The sequence below is a fragment of the Falco naumanni genome, chromosome 4, assembly GCF_017639655.2.
Source record: "Falco naumanni isolate bFalNau1 chromosome 4, bFalNau1.pat, whole genome shotgun sequence".
Taxonomy (NCBI): domain Eukaryota; kingdom Metazoa; phylum Chordata; class Aves; order Falconiformes; family Falconidae; genus Falco; species Falco naumanni.
The window spans coordinates 91328358-91354041 of NC_054057.1; the positions used below are offsets into that span (position 1 = coordinate 91328358).

General features: G+C 45.1%; 1 long non-coding RNA gene across 5 annotated transcripts in view; it reads left to right on the forward strand.

Moving 5' to 3' along the window:
- Nucleotides 1-11250: 11250 nt before the first annotated feature.
- Nucleotides 11251-25684, forward strand: part of LOC121087635 — a 39996-nt gene continuing 25562 nt past the window's right edge. For 4 of the 5 annotated variants that reach the window (XR_005827682.1, XR_005827681.1, XR_005827684.1 and 1 more), the window contains exons 1-7: nucleotides 11251-11686; nucleotides 14317-14424; nucleotides 14514-14594; nucleotides 18203-18332; nucleotides 19026-19105; nucleotides 19502-19578; nucleotides 20920-24044. This is a non-coding gene — a long non-coding RNA (uncharacterized LOC121087635). The remainder of the gene's footprint in view (nucleotides 11687-14316; nucleotides 14425-14513; nucleotides 14595-18202; nucleotides 18333-19025; nucleotides 19106-19501; nucleotides 19579-20919; nucleotides 24045-25684) is intronic. The other variant, XR_005827683.1, reaches the window with a different exon arrangement.

Below are 25684 nucleotides of genomic sequence, written 5' to 3' on the forward strand. Positions count from 1 at the left end.
CAGTAAAGCAAGGTAAGAGCAAACATGATTGACTGAAGGGCAGAAGGAAGCTATAATGGGTGTTTCCGATTTTGACAGCTGTCTTTGACATCACGCTCGTCAGTCTTCTCCACGCCTAACCAAGTGATTCCTCCAGCGGAAAGCTTGTAGAATCCATTTTCCCGAGCAGCGCAAGAGGTGGCTTTCCATCTGTGTGGGTTTATTTTCCTTTGTTACAGTAAAAGCGCCACGTGCTGAAGCAGAATTTGAAGCCACTGGCAGAAAGTAAGGCAGCAAGATCACATGAAGGCGACTGGAGGATCTGTAAAGGCATGAGCAATGGATGGAATAGTAATGAGGGAGTTAGATAAAAGGCAGGGAAAGTTTAGTGCTTTGAAGAGTAAAAGATAAGCAAAGCAAAACGTCCAGCGAATGTCCTGGTGACAGTATCCCAGCAACAATAAATTCTGCTTCTGATAGGGCAGGCTGAGGAATAGCTGGGGACTGATGGTTTTCTAATCTCCTGCCAAAAAAAAAGCTGGTCACTGGTACCACTGCGCATTGTTGGGGCTAATGTGCAAAACTCTATAGGTATGTAAGACTTTTAGGCAGCAGCTACTGCCAAGAAAATTATTCAGAGAGACAGAAGCTGACAGACAGTACTGATGATCTGCGTTGGAGCTCTTTGAAGAGGTATCTGTCGGCTGCGAGAATTAATTTGACTTCCAGTTCAGGTGGAAGATGCTGACAAAGAAGTCATATTGCTGGAAGGGCAATTTTGGGGTTATGTTTTCTGCGCAGAAGTGATGTTGGCCTCTTAGCGTATCTGCTACCAAGAAAAAGGAATGAGATGGCTGGTTGCCACATGGATCGGTTTATCAATTTAACAGGATCTTATGGACTAAAATAAATGGGAATTTCCTATGGATGAGCATCTGTGTGGCAGTAAAGGGTATCAAATAGAAGATTTGCACGTTTTTTGAGGAAGAGGAGAAATGAGGCTCATGCGGGTATACTTAAGTATTCTGCCAGTGTAAAGAAAGAAAGTGATTAATAGTCAGGTGTCTCAAAAGCCTGAATGGAGGAATAATAGCCGTCAGCAGTGAAAGACATTGAATTAGATGGATTCTTACCTCTAGAAACTTTCTATGTTTATTACTGATGGCACTGCAAGTTTTATTTCTTTCCTTTCTGTACTTCTCCAGTGATCTGGTTACTATTTCAACATGCAGGTGATGGAAGGATTCAGGAAGGAAAGTGAAAAATGACATAAAGGAGCTAGAACAGCTATGCACTGGCAAGGAGTACAAATTAAAAGTAAGAACCGGAGATAGTACTAAATGGCAAAGACTTTGTTTTCCTACTGATTGCTAAAACATGATGGAAGGAATCTTGGGAAGTGGCAGGCCACTATTTCTGCAGGCTTTCTGATTCTCTGAGCCTTTTTTTCCCTTATCTAATATCCTAAACCTGATTTCAAAGGTACCCGAACACCAAGAGGTTCTGATTAGCATATAGAAAATTTACTGCTTCCCTATTCAATCTCTTGCACATCGGTCAAATTGGAAAGTTCTGCCCTGTATCCTCTGGAGAGAGATGCTGAAATAGGTGCAGTGGGTTCTCCCAGGGATGGGGAGGCAATGTGCAGGTAAGTATTTTGGAGATTGCTCCATGGTGAGGTAGTCTCAGGCAATGAATAATTTTTCAATTTTCTAAAGGTCATTTTAAGTTCAACTGAACTTTTTGAAGTTGGGTATTTAATAAAATAAAAAGAAAGAAATATTAGCACAGGTAACTGTCAGGTGAGATGCCCTGAGAAGCGCTCTAGTGTGTCACGGCACTTCAGTGACAGCTTTTGGGGAAGAGAGCAGTCCGCAGAGCTGCCGTCCCTGGTGAGCATCTGGAACTGAAATACCGCCTCGCCCTCTTGCAGCGCATTTAAGTGGAAGCTCATTGCCCCGCTGGGCACCTAGATTTTAAAACTGACCATTGAAAGGTGGCTAAGCCAGTCTTCTGTCTCCACTTCTGTAAATTAAGCCCAGAGACTGGGTGATCTGGACTGGCTGGAGGCAGGTACTTTTTGAGTGGAAAAGCCCAGGCTGAAACTTGCCCCTTTTATTCTCGGAACTCCTTAGGGGCAGCTCTGGGTGCTTCTAAAGTGATTTGCAGGGCTGATGAGGTGCTGTTGTACTGATTATCGCTATTCTTGGATGTTTGTTATCTGCAGGTACCAGATAACAGCGGTAGCTGTTCAGCCCTCAGCAGTAGCGAAGGAAGAACGGATGAAGGCTGCGCTTGGTGGGTTGGGAAACAGAGACTCCTGTGGTGGAGAAGGCTGCAGGCTCGTGGCTTCAGGCACCAGGAGGAAAGTTCCTGCTCCACCTGCAGATTTGCAGCTCGGGAATAAAGCCAGTGTCCTGACAGCGATGAGCACCAAGGCTGGCAGAGCCCAAGCCCCGCTGCAGCACGGGGAGGGTCGGGGTCAGCGAGCAGACCAATACAGGCACCACCGAGGGAGCAGAAAGCAGCGTGTGGAAAGGTGTGTACAAGTGCAACATGTATCCAAAAAACTGTAATTTAAAGCAGTAGAATGATGTTTTCATTTGTTAGAATAATTTCAGTTCCAGGTATGTAGATTATTTTTTTTCTTCTCCAAATCTGCAATCAGTGTTTGCCAGAAATGAGAAATGGATTGGTTTCTCAACAGTGCTGTGCTCCAGGTCAGCTTGATAACATGGGAAATGGCAGGCTAATGACAGTTTAACACCAATTAGTGGACCACTTTATAACAGATTAGCATTCTGAGTCTGTTCAGTTGATAATTACAATAATTAACTCTCTGAGCTTGCATGCACTTCTGCACAGGAATTTGGTACCTTTATTTACGCTGGAGAAGGAAATGCACAGAGCAGGCATGGATCGTCTGAAGTGTTACAGTCAGCCAGGGTTGTGAGTGTACTAAATTTGGGCTTGCTCTTGAAATGTGTGTGCAGGTGACATCCTCCCAGGTGGAGGTTACTATATAAATGGCTATGTTAGTCTTCACTGAGCACAGCTGCAAGCAGAGACTGAGATTGAACATGTTGCCGTGGTTCAGATAAGCTGCGAAAGGCGTTTGTGCTGCAGAACAGCTCCCGTCATCCTGGCTTCAGGATCCCGGGTCTCAAACTGATGGATTTCCCACCTGCTTAGGCCAGTTATTTTCAACACTTAGCACTTGTAGCTGAAGTCAGACTCATAAATGTGTCCCTTCCTGTTGGGAAGACGAACGGTGAGAAGTGCTTGGTGAGAGGCAGCTGCGTGCTGATGCTGATAGTGAGACTGAAAAGAGCTCAACGTCCAGTGTGACTGCATCCTGAATTCTTCGGGAAAGCTCTGTTTGGTCTTGAATCCTTTGGGAAATGCAAGTACTGCTGCCATAGTGATCCCTGTAAACAGTTTGTGGAAGGCTGCTGGCACCCATGCATGATGGTTTTGTCTGTGAGACCAGAGGCAGAGCACAGAGCAGTCAGTAGGACAGACCTGCTGGCTCTGGGGTCGTGTAGCAGGGTCTCTGGTCATGTTGTCTTGGTGGATTAATGGCTGCAGGATCTCCTTAGTAATTCTTGGGTTCCTGTTGACTTTGTCTCATTTAATTTCGTGGATGCCCTCTCTTAAATACCGTGAAATTGTCTTCTAAGATGTGCATAAGGTGACCTCTATTTATGGTTATTTTCTTAAATATTCAGGCAGCGGTCAGAGCTAGCACAGCAGGGGACCTTTGCAAATATAGCCTGTTGGGGTATTTCATCAGTCCTGCACAGATTAATAAAAAAAAATATTGGTGCATGCAGCACCAACCCTGGAGAGCAGCGATCCAAATCCCACTTCCTCTGGAAGATGGACTGTGGTACCGTTAAGGAGCCAGGATCTGTCCTGGAAATAGGAAAAAAGAGGTTTACAAGAAAAACTGGATTTTTAAACTAAAAGCGTATCGTTTGGATTGTATGGCTGGATTGCTTTTGTCGTGCCAATTACCAGAGTAATTGGGTGTATGAACAGTGCGGCAGCAAGCCTGGGTGGCAGTAGGTTTGTCAAGGAGCTCAACAAGACACCTGAAAACAGAGACTGCAGTCGAATATTGTCATCATCTTCCATGTCCCCTGTTCTTGACATTTCATGGAATGGCACGCAGGGCTGCTCTTGCCTTGCTTGAAAACAATCTAATGGAACAAAAAGGAGGTGAAATCATAAAGGTACATGGCATTAATGGTGCTACAATTGTAAACGAAAAAGCCTTGATGTTTCCCAGCAATGGCTCGCCAGGGTTTAAGCATTACCAGGGGCAGTGCTGTGATCTGCATGGTCCCGGTGGGACATCACTGCCTGTAAAATCCCAGCAGCCAAGAAGACTGGGTGGATCCCATAGAGGAACAGCGTCCCTGTGGGATCAGGTCCTGAGGTGTGTCTGGGCACTGCATTGCCCAAGCACTGTGAGACCTTTGAGAGGAGGCTGGGACAAGGCAGGGATGCTAAACCAGCTTTAGCTGCTGCCTCTTGCTTGAGCTGGGGGGCTTTGGGGGTGCAACTGGGGTCCCATGGTGACGTTACAGCTCCCCAGAGAGTGGCAGGGATGGCTGCGGAGGGGGGGAAACTGCCCAGAGGGGGCTTTGTATAGGTGGTTTACACTTCTCATACGAAAAGGTGCTCTGACTTTCTAAAATCTATTGATGACATTCTTAAATTCATGAATCCTGGGAAAATTGCATGTTTGACAATCTTGACAGAAAGAGATGGAGTTAGCATACAACACAATTTGGTCACTAAGGGATTAAAGTAAAAAATCAATGACATGTATATAGGGTGCCTTAAAAGAGCACATCTCATAAGGCTGAAAGCAATTTGGAGTGAAATCAGCTGGGAAAAAGAATTTGGCAGAAAAATGGGAGTAATCAGGAGAGTTTACTAGGAGTTCAAAATTCCTCAATCAAGGAGCATAACTGCTGCTTTGAGAAACCTCTGCCTTGCTCAGAAAATTAGAAATTTATTTCTCTTCAACATTACCAAAGAACTTTTTTTTTTTCCTCTCCTGCCTGTTACAGGGCATTCAGTTTCATTGCTTGCTGCTCAACAGAAGGTAAACCCTCTGCTGATCCACTTAAAATATAAATAAGTTGTGCAACGCGCTCTGTGGGGCGTGGAACAGATGTTAGAGAGCACAGCTGCTGGATGTCCTTATTGTTAGTCACTCACAGCTTTTTAGAGTCTAATATCTCTCTGTGGTTGTATTAAAGAACATTTTCTATCCCCAGCATGCCTTGGATGAGCTCTCCGGCTCGGGGTGTCTCCCCATTCCCTGACATCGCTGCCTGTCCTGGGCAGAAACCTGCTGCCCTTGGCTTCGCCGTGTCTCACTCGGTGAGGAGTCAGGGTGATGGGCTTAAAAGGTGCTGCTTTTAGTTGTTGTCGGCAAGAAGACTGATGGCTGGCACGGTGGCAATAAAACAGTTAATGAAGCAATGGGGTCTTTGGAGGTGCATCAGCTATTCCCTCCCCCGAGCAGGTGGTGGGCCAGGTCCTGGGCCTGGGTGAGCAAAGGCAGCAGAGCCGCCACGTGACAGCCTTGCAGGACGCTAACTCAGGCAAAGAACATCTTACCTGCTGCTCTGTGCTATATAGCAAATATTGCCGTGGTTTTGGGTTCGTGTCCTGGTGAGTGTAAGAGGAGGAGGTACTGCAGACCTCTCGGAGTCCTTGCCTGCGACTGAGAGCCTGCAGACAGGGCTGTTTCTAACAAACGTCTTCATAATACTTAACATTCAATAGAGTAAAAGGAGAATAATGAGCAGTGCAGCTATCCCAGGTTAGTAATTACCACCGTCATTATTAATTTTCCAGAGCAATCTCGTCAAATGAGTCATTATTATCTCAATTCCTTAGCCAGGACTGATTGATTCTTTCTCCCTGTTGTGACTAATTTCATATAATGTCTGAGTACAATATAGAACTATAGAGCCAGTGTAATTCTAATGCAGAATAATTCTGAATAACCAAATCCCTTGCCTACAGCTCTGTTTAGATCTGATGCTTTATACTGCTTAATTGAAATAAATACCCCAGTCCTGTCGCTCCCCACTCTCCATCGTGGTCACTGGAATTCCACTGGAGACGGGTTTACATCAGCCCGGGATCTGGCCTGCGTGTTTCCATCTCCCATCTGTCTGGGCACCAACCAGCAGCTTCACAGCACCTTGCAGAAGTGGCAGGGCATAGTCTGGAGTAGGTGTTGATGATCTTCAGCCTTTCAGAATGTTCATTTCAACCACTTCCAAGGAAGGGCTGTGTTGGTTAGTCCAGTTGTGTGGCTGTTTTCTGGAGCAGAGGCTGAAGGTGATGGCTTTCCAGCTCTGCGTTGTTAGCTCTGTTTGCAGTCTTCTGTCCTACGACCCAGGTATGAAGTTCACTGCCAGACAAGAAGGGTACCAGTGGGGGTGGTATATTTTTCATGCTTCTGTGGAAATGATGAGGCAGAATGATTACCTTAAAAAAAAAAAATGGAAACCCACTTCTTGCCTTTTTCTTGAGCTGGAGGGAAGGAGAGGGGAAGGAAACAGCAGTTATTTTACAACTTTGACCTTTTGGTCTCCTAGACTTCAAACACGATCTGTCTGAAGAGGGACAAGAGCAGACTATAAACCCAGGAACAGCAAGTGGCAGGGCTGTAGGTGGTACCCTATCATTGCATTTCTTTAATTTTTTTCTTGTTTTTTTTAAGACTAGCAAGCAGGAATGGGGCCAGCAGGCTGGGTTTTCATGCCCAAGCTCTGCTATGTGCAAAGCAGCAGAGAGGCTGCTTGCTTCTTCCCCTGCACCAAGTGACCTTTATGGCTGGCCCTTCTTGGAGAGGAGGGATGGGAAGCTCCGTGTCACTGCTCCCGGCTTTGTGTCCCCAAAGCCAGCCCCTTCCCCAGCGGCAGGCATGTCCTGCTGCCCGGCTGGCTGCTGCCTGTGCTGACATTTAAGGGTATCGGTGTAGGTGGCCCTGGACTGGATTCAGGGCATTAAAAATACTGAAAAAACCAGCAAATAAATGAGGAGAGGTCTTGTGACATTTCAGTATCTCAGCCATCCAGCACTCATTTGTTTCTATGGGTTATTTATCGAGGCAGTTCTGCTTCAGTCTGTTATGGCTGAATTAAAAATTATACTTTTATAGCCCATGAAAGCAGAACTTGGTTGTGCACCCTGTGTTCCCCATCGCTGATGTGTTTCAGTGTTTAAATGCATCAGGAGCATGTGTTCCACCAGGGACTGATTTGGTCCCCAGGATTCAGCCAGGGGAGCTGCCATATCTCAGCACTGGTGAGCAGCCTTTGCTGCTGGGGGAAGCTGGGCAGCGAAACTTGTAACGGGTACATTGCCGGCACCTTCCCCTGGCGCTGGGCTGGGTCAGGCTGTGCCATCCCCAGGGCTCATGGGGTCTCTGGAGACGTCGTGTTTCGCTCCTGAGCCCAGCCCCATCCTTGTTCTTGCTCCAGGTACAGCCAGCCTGGTGTCTTCCCCACCTAATGGGGTGTATTCTGTCCTGCTCCTCAAGGTGTACTACATAGAAGCTGTAAAATGTGTGTTAAAATTTAACAATTTCCACATCTTAATAAGAATACTTCAGAATATTTGTGCTGCCTTCTTGGAGGTGTGTCTCTACTGTAAGTTTCTGCTTTTACTGGTGTTCCTCCCAGCCATATGGATTCAGTCTGCAAGAAGAAACTGAGGTGATCATTTTACATACTATTTCTTATTTACAACAAACAATAATACCCTATTTATAGTAACTATCACCCAAGATGTTTACTAGGTTTGAGAGGCTGAAATTAAAGGAAACCTTGAAGTAATGAGAGGGTCCTTTTGGGCACATGAGTCCGCTGCTGAAGTCAGCATCAGTGAAAAGAAAGTGCTTAAAGGATAAAAGTGCTTAGAGTCAATGGGCTGAGGGTTGTAGTAACCTGGCTCCGTTTAAAAAAAAAAAGACCAAACAGTTGTGGTATTACAACAATCTGAATATAAGTTAAAGTAAATGCAACTTCTTGCATGCAATCAAGCTTAGAGATAAATCTCCATGTTTTTATAATAAATGTTATTTGATGGCAATCACCATATGCTACCTCTAGTCCTGTTTTGAGTATAAATCATAACAAGTGTGTATCCTAAAATGCTTTATTGTCTTTTTATGGCCACATACGGCTGCTGTTCCTTCCATTTGTGATTAGTTTTTTTAATGGTTCCCCCTAGAACCTAAAAAATAATTTAAACGAGTGAATACTCTGCAGTGACAGTAAAGGAATGAGCATATTGCATCTATTCTTACTTGCCAGAATCTGATCAAAAGCAAGCGTCGAGCTGTGAAGCTGTGACACTGACATTTTGTACTGAGCCTCCGACCACCTCCTGAGACCAAACGATGACTTTGGGGAAGATCGTGAATTAGAGTTTTCATTGTTTCACAGGAATAGTGCTGAGAGGGTAGAATTAAAATTAGTTGAATTCACAATGTTTATTTCTTAGCAGAGGCTTTTTAAGAAATTAACCTAACATGTAAAAGACTTTTAGACGAACAGCTGTTTGTTTGGTTTTTTTCCTTTGCCCTTGCCCCTGGCTTCAGGATGTAATATATTCTATGTACTGGGACTGGCTGGACTATTTGTTTCAAATAAATCTTACTAAGAGTGCAGCCCCTTTTTTCTTTAAAATCCTGCAGCCCATATGTGTGTTTGTACATCCAGGTTGGCGTAACTTGCTGAGTGAGGGAGCTGCAGCTCCTGGAAGTCGGTGGGAGGCAGCTGCCAGCCCCCCACTGCTGACAGTCCTGCTGTGTCAGAGCATCTCCTATGCCGCATTTAATGTGAACCTGGATGCAAAATCCAGAGCTGTGACTCAAAGCAGGAACACTGCCTCATAAACGTGGGGTTTATCTGCCCTTCAGAAACATGTGGGTTTGATTATCTCCACACACACACCCCTCCAGTTCACTTGGGCTTTGAGCTTATGCTTATGTTTTGCATGGGAGCACAGCTAGCTTTTAGCATTTCTTAAAACCCTCTAAAATTCACTTTTCAAAAGTAATATTTATCTGTAAAGGATGCAATTAAAGTGTGTGTGGGGCATGTTGCTGTGCATATTATCTGCCACTCTCTGGACTTCCTGCAGCTCAGAGTGGCTTTGAAATGAAACTTAAGGGGAATAATTGACAACAAAGTGCTAGACAGGGGTTAAAGTGTCATTACTGCAGGAGGAAACCTTCAAAGATTTCCTTTCAGTGGGGGCTGGCTGGGGCTGCAGCCCGTGGGGACTGATGAAAAGCAGCTCCCCAGGCAGCTCTTGGCATGCTGTCACCTACCTTCTCTCATTCATATATATTCATGCACATGAGCACACGGTGGTTTGAATTTGGTGTGAATTTTGCATGCCTCTTTGGCCATCCATTGGCGACGTTGGCATCCCCAAGCTATCTCCATCTTCTTTGTGCCAGAGCAGGCGCTGGGCTCTGCAGCACCAGCCTGCCTGGCCACTACACTTCTTACACTGTTCTTCCACTAGAACAGGTTTAGTTACAAAAATAAGCAAGTGATGGATAACAAGAAGGTGTCATCATCTGCATAACTGTTGAGGGAATAAGTTACCCTGCATTTAAGAAGTCAATGGTAGAGCCATGATTGAATCCCAGCCTTCTGGATTCCGGTTTAACATCTTCAGCTTGATGCCATTGCTTACGCCGTTGTGCCTTATTCATCTCTGGTTACAAGCATTTTTGCTCTTTAAGTCAACTTGCTTTACAAGCAAGATAAAACCAGAGCTTTAGAAAAGTGATTCCAAAGGGAGAAACAGTTGTAGTTAAACAGAAATGTGTAAGAAAAAAGGGTCACTGGAGCCCACATTAAGAGGCTGCCAGGTGGTCAAATTTTACTGTCCTGACTCCTCTTTAAAAAAAACACCAAACCAACAACAACAAAAAGAAAAAGAAACAAAAACTTTGATGACCATAAAGTTGGCATTTTCTGTACTGGGTTTTCTGTGAGCTTCCCCCCTCCCCATACAGTTTATACGGTATCATGAGTTAATGTGAACCAAATCTAAACTGTTGTGGCATGTAAAAACAGCAAACAAAGGAAGGCAGCTTTTTTCCCTAACCCCCTGAGATTTATTCTGACAGTTTGCAACTAGATGAAATGGATAATGGAAGTCCCTTGTCACAATAACTCAGTTTAAATGTATTGTCAGATTAATAGACTCAGTTATCCACTCTTCTAAGGAGAAGAATGACTTGTGGTTTCAAATCATGCCCTCGCTTGTGGCATCCAATCAAATTAACCAAACAGGCCAAATTTTGACTCTCAGCAGAAGCCAGGCACTTTATGCATTGTGTCATAAAGATGAGTCTATTTCTTTATTTTTAATGCTGGCCGAATTATTTCCAACTGCTGCAGCAACCTCTGTCAGTGACTGCACAGCTGATGGTGTGCATGGAGCCCCAGTACAGCGTGGTGCTGCGCTGCCCGTGCCTCGGGAGCTGGCGTGTCGGGGGGCCACACACCTCCCCGTTTATTTTAAGTAGCGCTGCTTAAGCAGGGTGATAAACAACTCTTCTAAAGGGCTGGCGGGCTGTGTTTTCTGCCTTCGATGGATACAGAGTGGGTGTTTACAGCTGGTGGAAAGTCAGCTTGCTGGCGTGCTGCAGTTTGTAAAGTGTTCTGCATGACTTACCGTAGCCAGCACACAGATACCTGCGGGAAGGCTCTCCCTGTCCTCCCCGTTCCAGGGGGGAAGCACGGCGCTAAATAATCTCACGAGATAATGTCGGTCTGTGTGCCCGGTCCGGAGCTGGCTCGGGGCTGCACGAGGCAGTGGTGGCCCCGGCTCCGGCAGCCCTCGCGGCACAGCGTATGGGCTCGGCATCTGCACAACTGCTGCTGTGTCTTTACGTGGGGTCGGCTGGGGGGTTGCGGGGGAGTTTTGATATTCTGTTATTGTGTGTTGTCAAAAAAACAAATCTGAATTTGTAGTCCATTCATCTGTCAGGCGTGGTGCTGCATTTAAGAAGCAGGGTCATTTATTAAGGCGTGTGGAGTGAATGGTCCTGATCTGCATCTGGAGAGTGGCAAATTGTTGGATTTAATAGCTGTAAGCTCCTCTGATCTGCAATCACTGTCTGCTGGATTTTTTCATCTGACAAAGCACTGTGCGCAGTACTGTGAGGATCCTTCCCCAGCCTCTCCGGGGGAATCCTGCTGTCAGGCTGCAAACATACAGTGCATGAAGTGTGTAATTTTGAAGTCTAAACCTCTGAGAACTCACGACACTCTGAGGCAGCAGTTTGCCTTCAAAGTTGTCTCTCTACCTGTACTTACCATCTCTTGTGATACAGCACTACTGCTCACATTTCCTCTGCAGAAAGTCATAAGGTTTACTTTCTAAAAATCTCATCATCTTCTCTTAATTAGGCATTTTCACACAATGATCCATATGGGAGTCAACGACAAAGGTGCTGATGTGCAGCACAGCCTGGCCCCGTGGATGGAGATTGATAAGGCTGGCAAAGGGGCAGACCATCACCTTTGAAGACTGGATTTTCTTCTGAAACCATCAAATATGTAAAGCTGGCAGAGGAACGAAATGGCAGGGAGAGTGTGCAGTGGATGGAGCTCCTTCCCCACATCATCTGAGGGTTGCTCAAGTCAGTAGGGTTTTCACCCCAGTGCTTCCTTCTCTGTGGTTTTGGGGTTTGGTTTGGTTTTGGGGGTTTTAAGCCTATTTTTCCAAATGCCAGCTGCTCCTTACCCCCTGAATATGGCTGGTTTTAAGTGGCTGCCCCTGAGGGATGAAACGATGCCCAGCTCGGTGCCTGAGCATGAAGTCAAAGTCAGTCAGCTTGTCTCCACTGCACTAGTTGTCTATAAATCACTCCATACAGAAGGGTGATGAGACACAACTTCATAAAAAACAGTTCATTAGGGGTACAGGTTTTAAACTTAAAGAGGGTAGGTTCAGACTAGGTATAAGGAATAATTTTTTTCCAATGAGGGTGATGAGGCACTGGCACAAGCTGCCCAGAGGGGTGGCAGCTGCCCCATCCCTGGCAGTGCTCAAGGTCAGGTTGGACAAGATGCTGAGCAATGTAATGTAGTTGAAGATGGCCCTGCTCGTTGCAGGTGGGATGGACTAGATGGCCTTTAAAGGTCCCTTCCAACCCAAACCTTCTTTGATTCTATGATAAATCACGAGATTTTTTAGCTAGTTTAGCCTTCACTCTTGCACTCTTTCCTTTCCTGTTTCCCATCCTAGCTGATGTGCGGGACCTCGTTTTTCTTCTGCTTCCCACGGAGGCTCCATCTTCCATTTCATCTTGTCTTTGTATACCTCCGTCTTCCATTTGCTTCAAGAACGTAGGTACTGTGCCACTATTTTGGCTTTTTCCCTGCAAAGTAACCCAGAATTGTTACAAAGATTTGGTCAGTGATCTGAATTCCTATGTGGCATTATAAACGTATTGATTTAGGAAAGCCCTTGAAGAGCACACGAACACCAGGTTTGTATTGAGTGGTGTCCTGCACCAGGCTGTTGCAAAACTGTCTTCTCTGAAATGTGTAGGTGGTTGTGTCATTTCTGTAAAACCTCCCCTAGAACCGTTAATACCCAGGAACACCTGGAAGGGTTCTCCATGTGGCTGTGTGGAAATTGAAACCCACAGCATAGCCCTGGAGCACACAGGAGCTCTTTTATTTTAAACTGTAACCATGAAATAGGAAAAAAGCCCAGCGAAGCAAAAGCTTCTGCTTTTTTATTTTGTCTCTTAACATGTAAAAATAGGGGCACCTGCTGCCTGCTGGGCTTGTTAAATATGTCTTTTTATTTTCATACATCACCACAGTAGAATTTGAATTATTTACTCAGTAAACTCGAGGCTACATTAATTTCCATTCTCCAGTTTTTTGTAACCAATTTTTTGTGCATTAGCTGTGGAGCTGTTTCCCACCCACCTTTTGTTCAGTGCCCACCTTGGCTTCCCAAGCAGGGTCCCTCCCCTTGGTGACTGCAGGGGTTTCGTGAACTTCAAAAGCAGCCTGAAATGTCAGCCACACGCAGCCCTTCTGCAGCCGCTAAATTATGGATCAGAATACAGCAGATCAAACAGTTTGGAATTATTCACTTGTGGGTCTTTGCTTGGTAAAGCAATAAAAATCTCTGCATTTCTTCTTTGGTAATATGTGGGGTGGTTGTTAAAACACGCTCGAGAGTAATGTTATCAGGGGTATGGAGGGGGGTAATTCTTTATTTTTTTTTAAGCGAGGCACTTCAATCAAAGCTTCATTCTACTGTAAACCCAATTAGCTTCAGTCTGCCAAATCAGCTTGGCTGTCTGCAAGAATGTATGTAAGGCTATGAATAATTGCTAAACTCAGTTTTCTTTCTATCTAAGAAATGCCATGAGGCTTTTGTTACCACTAGATAAACCCTCTGCACTTGTCTCTGAGGTTCCAGCTGAAGACACCTGTTCAAAAATCATAAATGTGTTTGAATAGCATTTGGTGTGTGAGGAGGCTCAGTGAAAAGCAAGTGCTTGCTTTGCTTTGGAGCAGAAGGTTGCTGAGCCCAGGTCCTGGGCTCCTCCAGACACTCGGGGATTTTGCCATCAGCTTTAGTGGAGGCAGGGCTGAGAGTGTACATAGCTTTATGGCATGTGGCTGCAGAAGCAGCCCGTTGCTGTAGGAAAACTGTAGCAGGGCTGTCTCACGTGTCATACAAGAGGAAAGGTTAGAAAATTAAATGCTCCAACAATATGTGTGGAAAATGGGTCACCCTACTTTGTGCAAGGAAGCGCTCAGGATGCTCTTGCTGTATTTTAATATGCCACGTGCTGGTTTCGAGCAGTTTGGACGTGGTTTGGCAGCTGGGACAATATCATGTAAGAACATCAGGATGTGCTGGTGTATGGGGTACTTGGACACCCCTGGCTGGGGGGGCACAGCCAGCAGGCTGGGCTCTGAGGGATGAGATCGGAGGTGTCTGTGGGACTGAGCTGCACAAGCCACCCCCACGGAGAGGTGGGACACGCAGGGAGCCGCTGGCATCACCTGCTCTGAGTTTTGTCCGGGCTCCTTCCTATCATGAAGGTATGTGCTGTAGATCCTTTTGCTTTTGGCCAGTTGGTGAATATAGGATGTGTTTCCTAAAATAAGAAAGGCTAGCCGCGTTGATTAGTTTAAATAGAACTCACCTTCCCCATCTGCAGTGGGTCCCCTTAAATACTTGCTTGCCTTTCCACCATGCGTGCACAATATCCCTGTTTTCCCTCTCCATCTCTAGGCTTGCCTAAAAGTCGTCAGAGGGTGGCGAGTCACCCATCCAACTGGAGCTGAGAGTCTGCTTCTTGCTTCTGAAACGGGACCATGATTTCTGTTCGTGTCTCTCAAGGTTGGTCGTGTTCTAATTACATCTTGAAGACTCCCCAGCTGTTTTCTTTCCAAAAATAATTTTTAAATTTATTTTCCTTCAAACCTAAGGTTCAGGAAGTGATATACGACTCCGTGTGATGGCCATGGGTGGTGAGCTCTGTGACAAGATTTCAATGCTTCAGGGAAAAGGTTGGATGTTCTGCAAGATTTGGAAATGCTCAGAATTTGATTACTTAAGTGGTAAATGATGTGTATTTACAGTCACAGACATATAGGCAGCATTATTTAATTTTTTTTTCGCCAGATACGGCATTACATAAAGCAACACAATGTTATTCCGTTTCTCTTTTGTAATGTCTGCCAAAAGTAATATGTTTGCACTAAGACTGAAAAATTTAGATATGAAAATATTTCCAATGCTACAGGTGAAGATGTGATTTTGACTAATTTTATTATAGCAGGTACGTAAGTGAGCGCCTGTTTTGACAACTATGAACTAAGTTGCACAAACTAGGAGTGACGGTGTGACTCCTAGCAGCAGAAGCCAGCGCCATACTGGTTTGTCACAGCTCCAGCTTCCCTTTTCCTACACAAGTGATGGTGGTGTCTGCTATCCCCTGTACACAGCGATCTGCAAACAACTACTTTCTCAATTACTTCCAGTGTGTATGTGGGGACAGCACGGAGGAGCAGGTGATACTGGTAATAGTACATTATCAACAGGGGAAGATTTCATTTTCTTCAAATAGAGCCCATGTTTGAATACCTGCAAGACTCACAGACACTCCGAAATCTAGAGGGAAATTTTAGTCTTAGCTCTTTCTGTGGGATAATCTAAAACCCACACATATGTCCTGTTTCTTTTGGGAAAGGTATTGACAGAGTGAAGGCTGCTGCTGCTGCTGTATCTGGGTGCGATCAACAGCACAGACCCAAGAAGACTTGGGTGGTCCTCTAGTGACTCTTCCAAGCAGTGTAAAGCACCACACAGTGTATTGGATCAGGGGGAAAGCCCTTAAAAATAGCTGCGAGAGGAGTCTCATTGGATGAAGGATTTGTCCCAGGCAGCAATTAGTAAGTCTGTTGCTGTTAGGGAATTAAAACCACAGGTTAACGCGATGAGCAGTAATTGAGCATCATGATTGAGTTGGGTCCTGCCCGTGTGTGGGGACACGGCCACAGCAGTGTTTGTCCTGTCAGTCCTTGGGCCCTGCCTTTGTGCCGGGCAGACCTCATCGCTGCTTTTTTACCCAGAGGCTCTTCAGAGCACCAGCTCTTCACGTTGGTCCTTGGTCCTGGTGGCATCCAAGGAGGTGTGACTTATCTGGAAGGAAATAATAGATGTATTAAACTCGGGGGTTACTGGGCATTGAGAAATGCCATTTGTTATGTGAGGGGGGGGGGAGGTTGTTTGGTGTGGATGCCAGTTATTTTAAGTTTTTATTTTTTTAAAAAAAAAAAAAAAAAGGAGGGATGTCAGCCTCCTTGGTGAGCTATCAAGAGTGGCCAAAATTGTCAAAGGGCTGCGTTGGGGCTACAGAAAAATGGTCATGCTGCTGCTTCCCTATTTCATTAGTAACCATTTTGGTATGTTCGTTACCCAAGGACATCGTCATAAACTGTTTTGTCCTGACTGATTATGCCATTCACTAAAATGTCAGTGATAGTGTGTGAAACACAACTGAGAAATTAAGGATAATTTCAGTAGCTGTGAATGAACTACAGCCTTGCTTAGCAGATAGAGTCTTCAGAGAAAGGAAAGCTGAAGAGATTTTGTCTTTTTCAGTCTTTATACTCCTGGTGATATTACAGTTATTGATTAGGAGCAAGAGAAGTTTTACTCCCACTTCTTTTCATTTTTTGCTGATTGTGGAGTCTCGGTGTGCAAACCTGCTGCATCTCAGGTGAGATGCTCATGGCATGCATCCAGGGGAGCTGATGGAGCCCATCCAGAGCTACGGGAATTGTGGCATGGAGTCTGAGCTGTGCCCTTCCACACAACCCAGGAGCAGGGCTTGAGGCTTTTTACTTGTTTTCTGTTTATGTGTCGCTGCTTAGGATGAGTTCTTATAACTTGTTGCTAAAAAGTACTAGGAGCCTGGCACGGGTTGGGCTTTGTGGTGGGGAGGGGTGGGATGCATGTCTCGGCAGAATTTAGCACGCTTATCTCAGCGCTTTGTAACTGCAGAGAGCTCTGGAATGGAAGAACATGTGGAAGCTATTTTAGATTTATACATACCTATATATATATATGGTGCTTTAAATGCAATTAGGGAGATTCAGCTGAAGGTCTTACATTAGCTGCTTGAGGCACAGCAGCTGTAAGTGATGCTCCCAGCAGTGAGCTGCAGTTTGCTAAATGGAGAGGGGCCGCCCAGCTGCCCCGCTCCCGGCCATGTCTCGGGGCTGGAGCGCTCTGGAGGAGGTAGCAGACAGGCTCCTGCAAGGAATTCCAGAAATTTCCTCAGATGGATTTAGCAGCGTGATATGTGATATCATCAGTATATAGAACATTGTTGTGGCTTCTAGTCCAACAAATGACTCGAGCACAGCACGTGCAGGCATAGATTTGTGTGAGGAATTCTGGCAACTGGACTGATGATTGTAGCCAAAGAAAGAAGTGTGGGTTTTCACCTCGTTTGAATGTTCAAGCATGTGCCATGATGTTTTGATTCATCAGGAGCGATCGGGCGGTACCCTGCAGTACACCAAACTTGTGGGCAGCATCCACACTCCTCTCGTGGGGCAGAACCTACGTGGCACCACAGAAATGAAAACGTTGAGGCAGCTCGGAGCTCTCGGAGCGTCTTTGGGACCGCGGCAGCAGCAGCGGGGCCGTTGGCTCTGCAGGAGCCCGGCGTTGGGGCAGAGCCTGAGAGGTGTGCAGGAGCCACAGGAGCACTGGGCTGGGGCAGGGACCCGGCCCTCAGGGTTGGCCAAGTGGAACAGATGCGCTTTGGCCACCCGTCACTTTTGATGGCTCAGCTCCGCTCAGCTGCAGCTTAGAGCCAATTAATTTTATGAATCCTATTTGTAGCTCATGTTCCTCCTTATATAATCCTCATTTGTTTCAAATGAGCAGAGAGTGTGCCCCTGAGATTCTAAACATACCTCTTTATTAAAGTTTAAACAGAGATTGTTGCCTACAGAAGCTAAACTTAGCACTAATATATGAAATGAGATGGAGAGAATCCTTTTAAATCCCCTACCAGGTGTTAGGTAACATGGCAGAGTGAAGCGGGGGGAGAAGGTGACTGCATAGTGTCGCAAACGTCAGCATTAATGATCTATTGTATTTATTTCTCCAGTAAGCAGAAGGAGATGAAAAACAAAAATGCAGGAGTTAATTGGGTGGTTGCACAGCGATCAGTCTTCGCTTTTGTTCTCCGCTCCCCGTGAAGCCCTGTGCTGCCGGAGTGACAGCTGTGAGTAGCAGCACGCAGCTGGGGCAGCGCCTTATCCGTACGGCTGCATCAAACACAGGGCAGGAAAACGATTTTAATGAAGCCTCGTCCCATTCAGATCTCAGGGTGTGAGCAGCCGGTGGTGGCTGGGCTGGAGAGGGGTCCGGCGGCTGCCCCCCACCACCCGGCCGGGGATGCCAGCAGCAGGATGGGTCTGTCCTCTCCTCCCTCCGCCCTCAGGAGGTGCTTGGAGAGTGTTTCGAGAGGAGTTTTATAGCTGACAGAGGCAATCGGAGATCACATGTTATTTTATATATATATATATATATATATGTATATATATATATTTATTTAGATATCTCTCACGTGAAACTGCTTTCCCTCATGCTGCAGAGGTCACTGGGTGCCCGAGTCATGATGTCGGTCTCACCCGAAGCCCCGAGGTCCTTTCCCAGGCTTGTGGCTCATCTTCCAAGGATATTCCCGCACAACCCAAAGCGTGAGAGAAACCAGATTGTTTAAGGTATTGAAGTTTTTAATGAACCAAACTGAGAAGCGCTCAGCTTTTCGAATAAGCACACAGTTAAAGAGCACAAGGGGGAGAGGAAGGCAGCAGCCGCTTTGCACTTCAGGGAGCACCGGCTTTGGTGGCCACGGTGGCCATGGCACCCCTCTCTGAAATCGATGAAAGTCAATTCTGCCTTAGAGTGATAGATTGCTTTGGGATCCCCGTAGAACTTTTCTCCAAATTGCAAACTGGATGAGAGCCTTACAAATTATGAAAGCCCTGAATTCAGTGCATGTTGATTTTCTGGCCTCTGTTCTGTGTCGCTGTGGGAGCAGCGAGCAGAAGGGAAGGTCAGAGGTGAGCTGGGCTCCCAGCAGAGCTGCTGCCACACTGGGCAGAGCTGGGGGGGGGGGGGGGGGGGGGGGGGGCTGGGACTGCCCCCAGGCACAGGTCCAGGGGGAAGGCAGTGTCACGTAGGAGTTTTTGGAGATCTACTTTAGCAAGGTCTTTTCTATTCTGTTCTATATTTCTTTTCTGTAGCCCAGTTTAAAGCTGGCTGGGTATGTGTAGAGGACAAATTCCCTACTACCACGAGCAGCTCTCCCTGTAACAGTTGTCGAGTCAAATTAAGTTGCAGGAGTCTATACCAGAAAAGATTTGCTTTTCCTCTAAGGAACACTGGGATATTTGTCAATTCCTCTCCATTAGAAAGCTAACCCATTCAGAGGTAAAGATGAAAAGTGAAAAGCCCATGAAGATCAGATGGAAGAATCGGAATTATCATTCAGGTAACCCAGCTACCTTCGCACTGTCACCATGGAGATCCCCGTTATCTCCTGCTCCTTGCATGCAAAGTGCTGAGAAACACTGGTTTCATAATTGGCATCGTATTTCTTGGGGTATATTAAGCTTGCCTGTGGAATAATGCCCATCAGGTCCTGGATGGTTTCAGATAACTAGCAGCAATATATTGAATCAGATGATTCGATATTATGATTTTCAATCCAGGGATTATTCCATGTTTCCATGCGCAGTGTGAGGCTGGAGATGACTGTAACTGTGCTGGGGGGGAGCTCAGGCGGTCCGGGGCTGGTGGCTGCTGAGAAGAAAATGGTGGTTTTGATTGACGAATAAAGTAGATTACATTATTCTCTTCCTTGCTCTATGTTCCTTATATTTTTCAGATTTCTGTACTCCGACTCTGATTTTCCTGGATTTGTGACTTGGAAAATACCTTTGCTCTGCAGTGCTTGCTCAGAAGGTGTGTGGATCCAGTCTAAACTTTTCCTTTTTTTCTTTCTTTTTTTTTTTTTTTTAAATGCAGGTCAGTACATGGGGGCTCAAACAAATCTTTCACACAAGAAATACAATTAGATGTAGCTTTTAAAATTGTCTTTATGATCTGCCTTCAGTGCATTAAGTAGCTGTCTTCGATGAATTCAGCTGGTGCATTCCCTGCATTCCCTCCTTTTCCCGTCCAGCACGTTTCAGGGCTGACAGAGGAAAAGTGTCACGTTTGTGGCTGTAGCTTTAAATGAAATAAAAATTTGTCTGTCATCCTCTTGTGTCCCTAAAACAATTTAGTCCTACTGTAATTATTAGCATTCTCATTAAGAACAGTTTAGCTGAAAATCAAGACACAAAGATGCAGTGACTTCATCAAAGCAACTCAAATCCAGATAAAGCTAGGTTTCTAATTCGACTTCTATGCTTTGAAATAAATCCTCAGAGCATCAATTACTGTATCTGTTGTAAAGCAATTACTATCACCCCTCCATTGCTCCCCTTTACATGTTTTAATTTAATTATTATTTTTGCTCTGAAATATAGGGTAAAGAATTCTGTAGTTCCTCAAGAAGAACTAAAGCAGACAACAGATTTCCGTAAAAGCAGAAATTGCTTTCTTTTGTAATCAGGTTGATTAGACTCATGTATAATCATACACAGCAGGTGGGAAGATTAACATTTCACTAATTCCTAGTGGTCATTACTGCAAGGAAATTTAATCTGCAGAGTTCACAAGGATTGGAGTTGCATGCTGGTAAAGCTCATTTAAAAGACAGAGCAAAAACAACACAACTTTATATTCTGGAATCCAGTTTTGCTCAAAAATATTTTGGCCTGCGGGCAATACGTGTACACCCAGTATCTTCTACTTAATTGAAAAATAGATTTGTATTGATCGTGAGCACTTAACAAGCACATTCAGAACCCGTTCCCGTTCCCAGTTACTTTGGTGGGGAATACAGGCATACCCTCAGCAGGTTAAATTGGTTGATAAGATATTTTTACAGCAAATGTATTTTTCTTTCCCTATGTGTGGGCTGTATTAGTACACAGCACTAATAGATTCAGTTTTCATATTTGGATCAATTTGGAATCATTCTGCTGAAGTTGAACAAGTTTTTATATTTTTTTCATATGAAAACAAAATGTGAAATAATTATTATGGTCAGATTCTGCTTCACTAACCAAGATGTGTGTGGTTTTAAATTCAAAGCTCCAAAATAAATAAAATGCCCAGCAGCTTGTGACGTGAAAGTTATGGTCATCTGTTAACTCTTGTGCCTACCCCTCTGCTCTCTGGACCGCTTGCTTGTAGACTTTACATCGACGTCCAGTGGTGCAGCTCAGGGTGGTCTGTGACTAAGCTGGAAATGCTTGAAGGAATATTGGATGGGTAGGTAGGGATGACTCCTCTGCTTTTTCACTTGTGTGGGGTCCAGCTGAGACTTAGCTATGTTTTCTGTCTCCCGTGAGCAAGAGCAAGGGGAGATGAAAGACCAGAAAGGAAGACAGTGTTAAGTCCACAATTACCAGCATTATTGAGTGGGAGATGGAAGCCGAGCGGGAGTTTAGCAGGGTAAGCAGCATGCTCCTCCTCCCTCGCCTGGGAGTGGCTCTTTGTGCTGCACCACCTGGGAGATCCCAAGGGTATGAACACCTCAGGAAGCTGGAGTAGAAAGATGGGGAAGGAGAGTTTAAACTGGGCACGTTGTGGCCCCTATTCTTGGACAAATCACAGCACCATGTAGCCCTGCCATCCCAAAACAAGTAGTCCGTGGCCAGGTGCCTCACTTCTAACATCGTTACCAGTTGAAGTTGCTTTGAAGACATCTAAAAAAGCATCTCATCCTGTTCATGCCCACTGAAAAGCCTGTCTCTGAACACTGCCCACACAAGGAACTGGGAACCGCGCCGAACCCGTGGAGCCTTGTCACTATTCCTGGGCTGCTGTGGACCAAGGAGGTCTTGGGGACAAGAGGTAAGGCGCCACCGCAGGGCAGAGCCAGCTCGGCTCAATGGTTGTCCCTCCAGCGGGACCCTGTCCTGCTGGTCTGCACAGAGGGATTTCTCCGGTCCCCCTCTAAACACGAGGACTGCAGCAACTCTCCTGTTGACTTAGCTGGGATCATCAGGCTCATTTTCTTACCTAATGCTTCAAAGGTAAAAATACACTCCTTTGATCTGTGCAGCTAAAAGTGTCATTGAGCTATGTTATTAAAAAAAATTATAAAAAATGACCAGATGGCACAGTAGCTGGATTTGGCTGGCTTAGAATAGGGTATTATTCCAACACAGATAACAACGTATCCCTCCAAATAAAACAAGTGACCACAGAGCATATGTTTTATTGAACATCAGAGATTTTTACTGTGGTAATTACAATGATAGAACGCTGGTGTCCTTTATCCGTAGAAAGCTTCGATGAGCCTGAGCCCCGGTGGGGCTGGTGATGCTTTCTTGTCCCTTGCAGGTCCATGAACTCACATGAAAATGTGGCTGAGGCTTAAAGCACTGGCCCAACCCTGCTGCTCTGCCAAAGTTATGCTAAGCTCAGCATCACTGGTGCTGTAATGTGGGTAAAGAAAATCAGAGTAAACTCCTGCAAGAGTTTACTTCCACTTGATTTTTCAAGTTCTGGGTGCAGAATAACAGCCACAAAATATGTGGCATAAATCAAAGCAAGTTAAGTGCAGCTAAACTAGGTTAATAGTGGTGTAGGTGGTGGTTTAAAAATCAGGAACAGCTGAAAATTTGACTGCACTGATGTTAATGCTGTGTTAGCCTGGGAAAGGGATGGATTTTTGTAAGTCAGTCTTCAGCCAGTTCCAGCCTCAACCCTTGAATGCAGCCTGCTGTTCAGAAGGAGCTTAGCATTCCGGCCAAAATACAAAATAATGCATATAGATAATTGGGCGTGTGCATGGTGCTTAACCCACACTGCCATTCATAGTTTGGAAATGTTATTGGGGCTTAAGCAATGGAGTCACCAAGCACTGCTGGAGGGTTTGCCCCTGCGGGAGAATTTACATCCCACGTAAAATCGGGTACCTTGAACCCATGATGGTGGTGCAGGTGAAATGGTGGGGTGACCCACCTGGACTAACGGGGTGCCCTGGGATGGATGGGTGCCTCGCTCCTGCCCTCCACAGTCTGGCATCCTGACTCAGTGCCTCAAGTTAGGCACATCCCGTCTTTGGGTTAAAAAAGGAGGGCAGGAGCCTTGAGGGGCTCCAGGAGAATGCAGGGGAAGAGCAAATGGGAAGACACCAGGGGACTGTCACTAGCAAAGATAACAAAATTAACAAGTAAACTAAGAGGCAAGTTAGAACATCAATATGCACAGTAATAAGTGACAATGAATCACCAGAGATCTGTTACTTTAATGATGCTGTTGTTAAAATGATGGCCTAGAGCGATTTCAGACCACGTATACTGAATTTTGGCTGATGCTTATCAATTTATATGCAAGAAAATTTATAGCATGCAACCCAAATGAAACAGTCCTTTGGACAAGAAGAAATGGATTGCAGGTGCAAACAAGCATGAAATGAAAATCTACTAATGAGTTTCCATTAGCAGCTAAATACATAATCGAATAATTTTTAGCCAACATAGAGCAATGAGAAAATCAATTTATTCCTCATAAGTACCACTGTGTGGATTGATGCTCTAGTACATCTAAAGCTGGTTTTGTTAAGCGAAAGGCGAGCCTTGGATTCAGTTAAAGCTCAGCTAATAGCAGCAGAGCATGGGTTAGGTGTTACTGAATATGAGTGCAATAGATTTTATTTGGAAACTCTGAATAACATAAGATAAAATGAGGTATTCGTATGGAGTATTTCCATCTGAAAGCTAGACACTAAAATATTTCAGCAAGATGAACTAGCACTGGCACATCTGAATTTACTTATGACTGTCCATTAATGAAATAAGCATTGTTCTTCATCTGCTCTTGAAGCAACGGCATCCTCAATTTCCTTTCTTTTTGCCTTAAACAGCCTCTACCTGAGTTTTGCTTGCATGGTATTTTCACACCTTATTCAGCTATGGTAAATATTTCTCCTCCACCTACGGAGACCCTGATTCCAAGGCTCTCACAGCCATAGATATAAACAACATAACTTTGAAAAGCCAGTTTGAAAGTGTTGGTGAGGTTCTGCAGCAGAAGACACACGTTGGTGTCAAAGAGGCACCACTTCAGCAGCACGAATGAGAACGGCAAAACCGTGTGTTCGCGCAGTGCCTGCAGGGAGTGACATTTATACTGAGAAACTAGCTCGTATGTGCAGTACAAATAATGCAGTGTTTCTTCCAGGCCAGGTTCTTCACCTTTCCTTCCAGCAGTGTACGTGTCTCCTGGACCTCATGGGGATACTGGTGGAGAAAATACCGTTCCACAGAGCGGAGCTCTGATGGGCACAATTTGGCCTCTGCTCTCCAGTGAGTTTAATTATGGAGAGGTTGGTGGGTTTCTGATTCACTCCCTTAGAAGCACAGCCCTGTGAATGAACTAAAAGCACCCCGTACTTTTCAGGGCAAAATACCGAAATTAAGAGGAATTTTAATTGGGATAGGCTTGGAGACTGACATTAATCACAACATTTTAAGGCTCAGTATTTTGTGAGTCAATGTATGTATAATATTTACCAAACCAGAAGTCTAAGGAAATAATAATAATGGAGAAGGAGAAATCCAAGATCTTTATAGCACCTTTTCTCAAGGAAGAATTAATTGTGATAGCTCAGCCTTACTAAGTTTTTTAAAACCCTGATTGATAGATGGGGATCCTAGATCAGAAGTAGTTACTTGATTAAGACAGGTTTCAGTGGACGTTATTTCTCAGCAGATCTTATACACGGAGATTGAAGCTTATAATGAGCTGAAAAACGAATAGACTTGCTTGGACACATAATACTTCTAGACAAGCTTTCAATAAATGCATGGCTGCATATAAATCTCCTATTTTAGCATGACAAACGTATCCCTTCATAACAGAAACTTCAGCAAACTCCATGGAAATGCTCTGCCTGGTGGCAGTCCAAACGAGGAAGAAGCTGGAGCACAATCGAGCTAATCACCAGGCTGCATGTCTCGAGTTGGGCGAGCAGCTCTGGCACGCCGATAGCACCTCGCTCTGCAAACCGCCACGTTGAATTTGACGAAGTGACAGCTTGTATTCACGTAGCGCTTTGCATTTGACGGGATCCCTATTGGATTTGCAAATTTGTCAAACTGAAATATAGCCTGTTCACTACTGAAGCCAGCTTCCTTCGGCGTGGAAAGCATATAACTCTGCGAGACGACGAGAGCAGGGAGTGATGAAAAACGCGCTGCGGAAACTGCGAAGGGGAATTGGGGCAGGTGCAACGAACTAACTTGACATTTGGTGGGAACGTGGGAGTTCTTACAAGACAATTTCTGAAAAATACAATGTGGCATCTCTTGTGTATTCAGAATTCCAGGTGTGGGTTTCTTCTGAAAGCAGAGCCTCTAGCTCCAGGCATCTGTCAGATTCGCAGGCTGTAAGGCAGTAGGAAAAAAATTTTTGACCCCAAAAAAGATGTCCAAGAAATGACTAAATGCTGTATTTCCTATATTAGAAGAGGTTAGCGACTTTTGTCTAGATCATACCACTGCCACAGAGTATGACTTCATCAGAAAATGGTGATGGTGGTGAGAACATGGGGTCTTCCCATGGGCTGCTGCCTGTGGCCATGCGTCTTCCAGATCATCCTTATCCTGGCATTGCCATTGCAGCGCCCTTTGCCCTCTTGCAGATGCACAAAGGTAGAGGTAAGTCTTAAATCCATGGAGACTGCTGTTCTTAGGCTCACACTTGAGCTATTTCCTACAGAATTACTGTCACTTACAGCAGAACAAATGCCTGATAGAAAAGAATCAGGAAAGATATCTTTTTTTATGGTCTTTACCAGTTATTATTGTAGCGATGATGGCTTTCAGGGAACTGGAGATGGCTGTGTCAGAAGTGGTAATGGCACTTGGGAGCTGTTGATTACCTCCACAGTGTGCCATTTTACCACATTGGATAAAGGCATCTCTGTTCTCTGAAAGCCATTGGT